The sequence below is a fragment of the Phocoena sinus genome, chromosome 13 (assembly GCF_008692025.1).
Source record: "Phocoena sinus isolate mPhoSin1 chromosome 13, mPhoSin1.pri, whole genome shotgun sequence".
Taxonomy (NCBI): Eukaryota; Metazoa; Chordata; class Mammalia; order Artiodactyla; family Phocoenidae; genus Phocoena; species Phocoena sinus.
In genome coordinates this window covers 79,523,237-79,533,985 of record NC_045775.1, presented here as the reverse complement: position 1 = coordinate 79,533,985, position 10,749 = coordinate 79,523,237, and the positions used below count along the sequence as shown (strand labels likewise).

General features: G+C 47.2%; 1 protein-coding gene across 1 annotated transcript in view; it reads right to left on the bottom strand.

The window, feature by feature from the left end:
* Positions 1-554: 554 nt before the first annotated feature.
* ANAPC1 (anaphase promoting complex subunit 1) overlaps positions 555-10,749 on the bottom strand; it is a 143,112-nt gene continuing 132,917 nt past the window's right edge. The window contains exon 50 of the transcript XR_004352830.1: positions 555-672. The gene's annotated coding sequence lies outside the window, so the exon portion shown is untranslated. The remainder of the gene's footprint in view (positions 673-10,749) is intronic.

Here is a 10,749-nt window from a genome sequence, read left to right as displayed (position 1 = left end):
CTGAACCTTAGGACGGACGGCTCTCAGGCCAGAGTCTGTCATGGACTCACGGAGTAACCCCGCCCCTGCCCCGCACCTGGTCCAGCCCTGTCGGCTCTGGGCTGCAGCCCTTCCCCGCCAGGAAAGTGGATCCATGCCTCAAACGAACTCCCCTGGGAGAACCAACTTCTACCAGAGCCCCCGCCATCTGGACAGCCTCAGAAACTTAAGCTCAAGGACCGAGAGTATGGCCAGGTCCCCTCAGTTTTATTTTCCTTACAGGTGATTTTTTTAAATGTTCGGTAAATGGTTTTAGACAAAGAAGAACCACTTTCAGAGGTTCGTAGAACGGAACCCTGTTTCAACTTTGGGCCCGAGGAAATGCAAAAGGAGACCAATTCTAGATCGCTATAGCCCCTATCCTCCTGCCGCCACCCCCCCAAAGATAAAAGGATGGTCTCGGTGATGAGGACCCCACAACTGAAGCCCCCATGGATTTCTCCCATCTGGAGTAATGATACTTACAAAGCAGGTTTTTCTGGTAGGACATTGAAAGGACACGGAGTCATCCTTTATCCTTATTTCCAGCTTTTGGGTAACGTTTTTCAGTTTTTTCCACATAAGTTTTCTTTCTCTCATTTGTCTCCACATCTCCAGGAGGTAGATAAAGGAGGTAAGCTTTCCATTTTGGCCCTTAGGGGGAAACGAAGGCCCACAGTGATAAAAAGAAGTTATGCGCAACCTTGGTGTGAATTGCAGACAAAGCTAGATCTGGGGCAGAACAGGGGCGCCTCCAGGGGGCACCCACCCCAGAGAAGAGGGACGTGTAGAATACTGGGGAGCCTCGACCTCTGCATTGCTGCACACGGCGGCTCTGCTAAGACCTTCCATCTCCTAACTGATGGAAGATGGAAGGACTCACACCTCCTCACTCCCAGCCTGGCGCCCCTGCCCCACAAGCAAACCGCAAGATCTAGTTTGGGACCCCAGAAGGAGGTGGAGGAGGTGTCCTGGCAGAGCGCACCCCCATCTCAATTACGGCCTTGGCAGGGCCCAGCCAGGACTCACAGCTGGGTCACGTTCTTCATGTTTTTTTGTTTTTGTTTGGTTTTTTATTGACATATAGTTGATTTACAATGTTGTGTTAGTTACAGGTGTACAGCAAAGTGACTCAGTTATATGCCTATTCTTTTCAGATCCTTTTCCATTATAGGTTAGTACAAGATATTGAGTAGAGTTCCCTGTGCTGTACAGTAGGTCCTTATTAGTTTTCTATTTTATATATAGTAGGGCGCATGTGTCAAAACCAGTCTCGCAATTTATCCCTCCTCCCCTCCTTTCGCCTTTGGTAACCATACGTTTGTTTTCTATGTTTGTGAGTCTGTTTCTGTTTTGTAAACATGTTCATTTATATCATTTTTTAAAAATTAGGTTCCACATATGAGTGATACCATATGATATGTCTTTCTCTTTCTGACTTACTTCACTTAGTATGACCATCTCTAGGTCCATCCACATTGCTACAGATGGCATTATTTCATTCTTTTTTATGGCTGAGTAATATTCCATTGTATATATATGTACCACATCTTCTTTATCCATTCCTCTGTCAGTGGACACTTAGGTTGCTTCCATGTCTTGGCTGCTGTAAGCAATGCTGCCATGAATATTGGGGTCCATGTATCTTTCCAAATTAGAGTTTTGTCTGGATATACGCCCAGGAGTAGGATTGCTGAATCACATGGTAGTTCTATTTTTAGTTTTTTAAGCAGCCTCCATACTGTTCTCCATGGTGGTTGCTCCAGTTTACATTCCCACCAACTGTGTAGGAGAGTACATTCTTCATGTTTTTAAAAACAATTTATTAAAAGAAAACAGGAAGTGAGTGAGCAGAGGAAAATGGCTGGTCTTGAATTGACAGTAATGTTCTCTCCCCACCTTTTGAACAGTCCTCCATGAGAAATATATGCTAAAACATAGAAATAAGGGGGGAAAGTGGTTTATGTCTTTTACACATATTCTGCAACACTGACATTTTGTAGCTTTGGGTTTATATAACTAGCATTTTTATCTCCTCTATCAAAGCATCATTTTCAAAATATTAGAAACGTGGCTCTCATACCCTCATATATATACTAAGCACATTTATCCAACCCATTAATGAGGGAATCAACGGGATGGGAAAGCTGCTTCTCAGAGCATTTGAAGAGCAGAGATGTATAGTCAGTTGGAAAGAAAATGCTGAGATAAGTGTCTTAGTCTGTTCAGCTGCTATAACAAAATACCATAGACTAAGTAGGTTATAAACAACAAAAATTTATTTCTTCCAGTTCTGGAAGCTGGGAAGTCCAAAATGATGACACCAGCGGATACAGTGTCTGGTGAGGATCCCATCCTGATTCATAGACAGCTGTCTTCTCACTTTGTCTCACATGGCAGAAGGGGTGAGGGAGCTCTCTGGGGTCTCTTTCATAGGAGCACAAATCTCCATCTCCATGACCTGATCACCTCCTAAAGGCCTCACATCCTAATACCCTCATCTTGGGGGTTAGGATTTCAACATGAATTCGTGGGGGACACAAACTCAGTTCATTGCACTAAATTACATGCAAAACTGGTTAATATTCTATGGTACAATAAAACTGTAACATCGGAGTTTTATTGTAAGTTTTAGGTTTTTTCTTCAAAAAACTAAAAATAGAGCTACCATATGACCCTTCAAACCTACTCCTGGGCATATATCCAAACAAAACTGTAATACAAAAAGATACATCCACCCAAATGTTCACAGCAGCACTATTTACAATAGCCAAGTCATGGAAGCAACCTAACTGTCCATCGGCAGATGAATGGATAAAGAAGATGTGGTACATGTATACAATGGAATATTACTCAGCCATAAAGATGAATGAAATAATGCCATTTGCAGCAATATGGATGGACCTAGAGATTGTCATGCTAAGTGAAGTAAGTCAGAAAGACAAATACCACAGGATATCACTTATATGTGGAATCTAAAATAGGACACAAATGAACTTATCTACGAAACAGAAACAGACTCACAGATACAGAGAACAGACTTGCAGCTGCCAAGGAGGTAAGCGGGTCAGGGAGGGATGGGTTGGGAGTTTGGGGTTAGCAGATGCAAACTATTATATACAGAATGGATAAACAACAGGGTCCGACTGCATAGCACAGGGAACTATATTCAGTATCCTGTGATAAACCATAATGGAAAAGAAAAATGAATAAATAAATACCCTTTTTCCATTTATTCCTTCCTTTACACCCCTGAGGCCCCCCCTCTAGTCTATGCCTTTACCATACCACGTGGAGGTTACCACAATAGTACACAATGTCTTCCCAGTCCAGACCCCCCAATACCTCTAACAAACTAATTCATCCAGCAAACACTTACTGAGCAGCTTCCAAATGCCAGAACTGTTCAAAGTTCTGGTGATAATCAGAAAATAAGACAAAGTTCTTTGCTCTCACATATTTCCTTAAGAGCAGGGAGACAAACAATTCCCAAGAATAATGTCAAGTGGTGATAAGTAAAACAGAAACAGGCAGGGTTAGTTAAGGGATAAAAGAATGATAGAGGGTTATTTTATTGCAAATGCTCACAAAATTTCTTAGATAACAGCTGGTTTCTTATCCTCATTACCGCAAAAGCAGATGGAATCCTTCTGTAAACTCAGGAGAACTAGAAATTTATTTTAAATACTTGGGCAAGTCCCTGGAATAGAAATGTTTCATTAAAAGTTCTCCTGTGTTTTGGTATTTTAATAAAGACCCCATGATATGAAGCTTATTTCTTGGTTATTTAAAAAAAAAAAAGAATGATGGAGACAGAGCTATTATTTTATAGAGAGTTCCTCCCACTCTGTGGTAAGGGACCTGAAGGGGATGAAAGAGCTAGCCATGCAGATATCAGAAGGCAAGTGTTCCAGGTAGAGAAAACAGCTGGTGCAAAGGCCCTGGGGCGGGTGTGTGCTCGCTGATTAAGGGATGTCCAGCTGTCTGGTAAAGGAGGAGAAAGTGAGCAGAGTGATCTGGGTCAGAGGTGAAGCTACAGAGGTACCACAGACCAGACCATGGAGAGCTTTGTAAGCACCTGGAATATTACGCTGAGGGGAAAGGGCAACCATTTGATGGTTTTGAGCAGAGGAGTGAAATGACCCGACTTGTTTTTAGAGGATGCTGAGGACGGCCTGCAGTGGGGAGAAGCAGGGAGTCCAGCTGGCCATCACTTGCAGTGGTCCAGATGGGGCGTGAGGGTGGCTTTGAGTGCCAGGTGGGGAGAAGTGGATGGACTCTGGATATATTTCACAGGGGGAGCCAACAGGCTCACTGATGAATCAGGTGTCAGGTGTGAAAGAAAGAAGTGTCAGAGATGACTCAGAGTTTTCACCCTGAGTAGCTGGGAGAATGGAGTGCTGGGAGGGCGGCCTGGAGGAACAGGCTGGGTGGGGGGGGGGGGGGGCAGGCAGGGAGCTCGTTAAGGGGTGTGTCAAGTTCACGATGACTGAGAGGTCCAGGTGGAGATGTGAAGCAGGCTATACGTGTCTTGAGTTCAGGGGAGACTCCGGACTAGAGGCTTCCACAGGACAGCGCAGAGCGTGTAGCTGGTATCTGAGGTACTTGCATGCAGGCAGGCGCACGCACACACAAACACACACCGCATGTTGTAGTACAGTTGACCCTTGAACAACAAGGATTTGAACGGCACGGGTTCACTCATACACAGATGTTTTTCAATAAATACATGCTACAGTCCTACCCAACTGGCTGAATCCAAGGAGACCGGGAGCCAGACTGTAAAGTTACACGAGGCACCCCAATCCCCTTGTCGTTCAAGACTCAACTGTGTATGTGTCTGATACTCAGATCGTTGATGGAACACAGATGTTTGCTGGCGGACAGATGGAAGCCGACAGCATTTAGAAGGAATCTAAAGGCAGGCTCCGCTGCCCACTTAGAGGGGGAGCAGAGAAAGCAGGGAAAGCCCTTCGAATCGGCCTGGGCGCCTCTAGCATGTTTGTCTAAAACAAGGCTTCAATATTCACCTTCCGGAACCATCCAAGACACCCCGTTGTCCAAACGCTTGGCTCTCAGAGTCTGGTCATCCTCCAGTCCCTGCAAGCCCACGTCCCTCCTCCCCCGGGTAGCCTCCATCAGGGCCAGTCACAGCCCTCCCGCACACCCCGAACACACACACACCACGCCCCACCCACACCAGTGCCTGGTTCACGCCGTTTGCCTCTCTAGGAGAGGCAGCCCCTCTGTTCTGCTTGACTCATTCCTACTAAACCATCCAATACTGTCCAAGCCCCGTCCGTCCCATAAGAGCTGCCGTAACCCCTGCCCCACGGAGCCCCCCATGATATCCCCTCCCCTGGCCAGGCCTAGACCTGTGACCTTAACCACTGACCAGGCACCAGTTGTATTATCGTCCTGTGACAGGGGCTCTCCCTCTCTCCTAGCGAGGGTGAGGCCTGCAGCTCTGTGTCCTGCTTTCCTGGTGTTCAGCGCCACGTGGCGTTCAGTAGACATTCGTTCATAACGCCGATGACAGCCGTGCAGGCAAAGGGAAGGACCACCCGTCATGGCGCCCTCGGTGACCCATGCCCCTTGGTGGCCCCCTGCAGCGCCCACCTGATAACCTGTGCTCAGCCCAGCATCCTCGGGAGAGAAAAAAACTGGGGCTTTCTATTCCTACACCATGACTTTCCACTTGGCCTGGCTGCGTCGAAGTTGGGTGAGAACAAGATGAGGTTCCCCTGGGGCCCCCTCCATCACCCCCTCAACCACCCTTCCAACCGGGAGAAGTGTCCCCTGGCCGCCCGCCTTGGATGAAAGAGCCTTCCTCCAACTGTAAATTATTTCTAAACTGTATATCTTGTTTAATGAGTTTCAGAATTGAAAGAAAATACTTCTCCCACAATTACAGTCATTTTGTAACTAAACCCCGCAGTTTCCCAGCTCCTTCCAAACCTACTGATTTTAAAACAGAAAAATACTGTCGTTTCCCAACATGGTCTTTATAGAGTAAGCCTGGGTGTGTACCCGCGACCACTTGCCTCTCCGGGATTATCCTAGAACTACTGGATTAAAGACAAATTAGGTAATATTGTATGCTGTTCTCTTTCAGAGAGATTCTGAAAGCCGGGTTTTAAGGGAAGCAGGGGCACATCAAAGCACACACCAGGGCCGTCAGGGACCTTGAGACCAGCGGAGGTGATAAGAGAGGCTGACCCCAGGAAACACTTGGTACCTGGAGGCTGGAGGACTGTGTGCCAGTGAGGGCCTGCCCTCGGCCATGGGACCAATGGGTGTGCCTACCAGGGCCTTCCAACATTGGAACAGGACCCACATACCTTTACAAAAATGAGCTATAATCCAGAGGTCCATGGCGTGACATTTCCTGGTGTCTGGTCACTGTTCTCAGTGGAAAAATAGAGATAATCCCCCTGCCCCCAAACAAGGCTTTAGATGGAGTGAACCCCACCTAAACTTGACCCTGTGTTCCCAGAAGATGCTTGGATTCCCACTATTGAGCCATAAATAAACTAGGGGTTCTACAGCTACCACAGTCTCAAAAATGGTGAAAAAGTGAGGCGGCATCCTGAGAATTTAGGACAGTGTGAAAAAGCCTTTTTTTTCAGAGGCCAAATTTTACCTAGTGATGAATAAGTGACACTGTCTAAATGCCACAAATCACGTGATTCGAGACGCAACGGGACCACGGACATGGTATGTGCCTGGCACGAAATACATAAGTCATTGTTTAGTGGGTAGGATCTCAGTTTGGGAAGGAGAAAGTGATGCTACACAACAAGTGAATGTGCTTAATGTCACTGAACTGTCCACGTAAACATGGTTAAAATGGCAAAGTTGACTTACGCATATTTCATTACAATAATGAAAATAATAAAACATTTCTAAGATATAAAAAAGCTAGCACAGAGCTGGCAAAGAAGAGGAGGAAATATGCACTCAAACGCCTGGATCAGGTTGGGTCAAATCTCCCTTCGACTTTTCAGTTACTTGAGCCAATAAGTTTATTTATTTATTTATTTATTTTGGCCGCCCCACCCCTCATGTGGGATCTTAGTTCCCCGATGAGGGATGGAACCCGCGTCCCCTGCAGTTTAGGCACAGAGTCTTAAGCACTGGACTGCCAGGGAAGTCCCATAAATTTTTGTTTAAGTCTTAAAAGAAAAATTGGCCAAACTTCAAGAGAAGCAACCATTTTGCACTTTGCAAGGTCCAGGGGCGCCGTGAGCAAGGGACTTCCAACGCACGGCAGTGACTCAGGTGCTGCTCAAACCGGGAGGCCCTCAACACACCCAAAGAGCTCTGAAAACCACGTAGGGAGTTCTAGCCCAAAGCCAAGCCAAGTGGTTCAGCCCCAGAGCTCCTTTTTTCACTGGGAGTCAGTTTTCACCAGGTGGGAGACACAGAGCCATTGACCCCAAGCAAGCACTCAGCAGAAACCTTGCTTAGCCTTAGACACTTGTCATCTCGGATTTAAACTTGACCCGGCCTGCCCCTGCCGCAGGTGAGATAAAGGCCAGGGAACAAAAGAGTTCCCCTCCAGGCTCAGAATCTCCATGGTTAATCACTTCCCACCCGATTTGACAGCCACAGATATTTTTCCCTCTTGCCCTCAGGCATGATCTCAACACAGGGTGAACTTGAAACTTGCATTTGAGGTACACACGCAAAGCTGACACGTGAGAGCGGGAAGGACACTCAGAAGGCCTGACTCTCGCACGGACTGTGGCGGGATGTATTTGGTTTCCTCGGGAGGACAACACAGACCTTTGCACAGTGCTGAGAGTTCAACACTGGGGTCATCCCATCCAGAGATATGTAATCATCTTTTGCCTAAAAGCCACATACCTTAATTACATGTGGATCCAATAAACTTCTCGAAAATCATTGTACAGATAGGGACCCATGGATGTCAGGAAGACCAGTTATATGTCCCAGACTAAAAGTACCCATTTGGGAAACAAATTGCTACAGTCACCTTGAAAAACTGTTAGGCAGTATCTTACAAAGTTCAATACACGTCTACCCCACGACCCGGTAGACCGAAGATAAATGAAAACACAAGTCTACACAAAGACCTGTACATGAATGGTCACAACAGCTCTATTCCTCATCACCCAAAACCAGAAACACCTTGAATGTCCATTGAGTAAAGTCAAATGGTGGTGCATCCATACAGTGCAAAGCCACTCAGCAAAAAAGAGGAACAACCACTGATACCCGAGATGACAAGCCTCAGATAGATTCCGCTGAGGGAAAGAAGCCACATGCAAAGACTACACACTGCTCGATTCCATTTATCTGAAATTCTAGAAAAGGCAAAGCCACAGTGATAAAAAACAGGTCACTGGTTGCCGGGGCCAAGGTGGGGATGACTCCAAAGAGGTTAAAGGGGACCTCTTGGGGCGAAGGAGGGTTCTGTATCTCGATTGTGGTGGTAGTTATACAACTATGTATAATCACCAACATTCATTAAGGGTGCTCTTAAAATGGGTTGATTTTCTGTTACACAAATTACATCTCAATACTTTTTAAAGGTCCCCTCCTCCGTTCTCCAAAAAATCAGCCTATAGACTCTGTCCCTGTCCTTCTTTAACAAACTTGCTGTCTGCACCTCTGTTCCGGCACAAAGCTGTGGTTACATGGAACGAGAGGCTGGGAGGGAATCCCTGGTGTCCCGCCCTTGCTAGAAAAAGGTGGTCTACATCAGGGCACACCTTCAGAAAGCCAGAATGGGACCCACAGGCTGGCCACTGATGTGTCCCAGGAAAAGCAGACAGACATAAAGCGATCCACCCCAGAGGGGATGCATTCTGTCACCCCACAGAAGAGGGGCCCCCAGAGAGGAGGGGTGCACCCCAGGTGATCACAGGTGAAGATGGAGCAGGTCATGCAGGTGCCCAGAGGGGAACATTGCCCCAAGGATTAACCCTGTGAGTTCCTGGACCACTAAAGAAAGGCCAGCATGATCTTTAGAAACTGGCCGTAAAAAACACGAAGGATCCCAAGGCGTAAACGCCACGAGCATCTGTAGCTCAAAGGAGTAAGACGAGTCTGTGAAAGTCAGAGGGACAGGAACACAGCAGATGTAAGTACTGAGATGCGTCATCCCATAGAGCCTGGTCAGATTCTAGAGAACCAAACTTCTCTCTTTGTTCCTCGCTAGAAAACAAACCATGAAGCTGCTTCTTTCGGGGGCAAACAATGAAGGTCATCTATGTTATTTTTTCAAATTGACACATGCCCTGAGCCTGGGAAGATTCTTGAGCAGGCATGTGAAGTGCCCACGGTGGGAGTCTGCAGGTCAGCAAACTGACCACACTCCCTTCCCCCACCTCACTGACCTGGAAGGTGTTGGGCAAACACAGGACGACCAACGCTACCACATTACATGCCAACCGTTGCTACCAATTTCTGCGAAATAACGACGACAGCATCACAGATTTTCTTGAAGCCAAAACCCCAAATAACACCAACAATACCGCAAGAGTCCCCAAATTAAAGGTTGCCACAGCCAGGCATGAAAGGGCTGTGAGGCACCCCCAGCCGTGGCCCTCAGTCTCTGCTGAACTCTGCCCACATTCCTGATTTCACAAGCCACAAGAAGGTGCTGGGCCATTTGCAACCAAACTCCAGGGAATTTGCAAAAATAGAGGAGGATAGCTAATGCCCCGACTCAGCAAAGAATCTACAACCTTCGCATTTCCCAGGGCTCCGGGTCAAATGAGCTTCCCCTACTCTACCTTCTGTCCTTCTTCCCCCCAAGGGCTACTCTCCTCAGCCTTGGGAGGAAGGAGGGTTCTCTGTGCTCTGTAGCCCCTCCAGGAGAAGAAATGGCCAATCATATCCTGTCTTTGGTTAGTTAACAAAAGATATAAGCTACAGGGGGAAAATGCGCAGGGTCGTTAGCTCATGAGTGGCCCAGCTAGATCTGCGTTCACTGCTCTCTGCCTGCATTCTATACCCATAGACACAACTAGGTTGTATTTAAATTGCCTGCCCCGAAGCTGAGCTTCTCTCCTGGAAAGGGAGCTTCTCAAGCACCAGCAAGTGTATCTCAGAACTGTAAAATGAATAAAGAGATACCTGAATTAAGTAGAGGCAGGAGACCAGAAGGGGGAGCTCTCTCGCCCTGCGACCACAGCACACAGCCCAACGGGAAGAAGAAAAACGCCTCTTCTTTCCTGGTGAGGACTCAGCCAATGAAAAGCCTGCTTGTTTACTATAACCCTCCCAACTTCCTCTTCCCCTCTATAAAAGCATCCTCATTCTCTTGCTGTAGGGAGACTTCCATGTGGCTCACCATTGTTGCAGACCCCAAATTGCAATTCTCTGGTGATTCCTGAGAAACCTATCTTTGCTGGAGAAATATCCGGCCATCTGTTTATTTCAGATCAACAGAACTACCGGCAAAGACAGAGGCCAACCGACCAGGGTTAGGGATCCGTGTGCTGTGGGAAGCCGTGACCAAAATGAGCGCATCCTCGAGATACCCCCCCCAGGTCTGCTCCAGGCATTCGCCCCCCAGCCTTCCTGTGCCTTTAGCCTCAGCCTCCATCTCCCCATCTGTAAAATGGGGCACCATGCTGTGACACGGGTGTGTCGTAAAGAAAGAAAGAGATGAAATCAGAGAAAGGGAGACGCCTGCTCCCTTTGGATAAATGTGCATGTGCCATGTCCCTGGCAATGTTATTAGATATTTCAAACTAT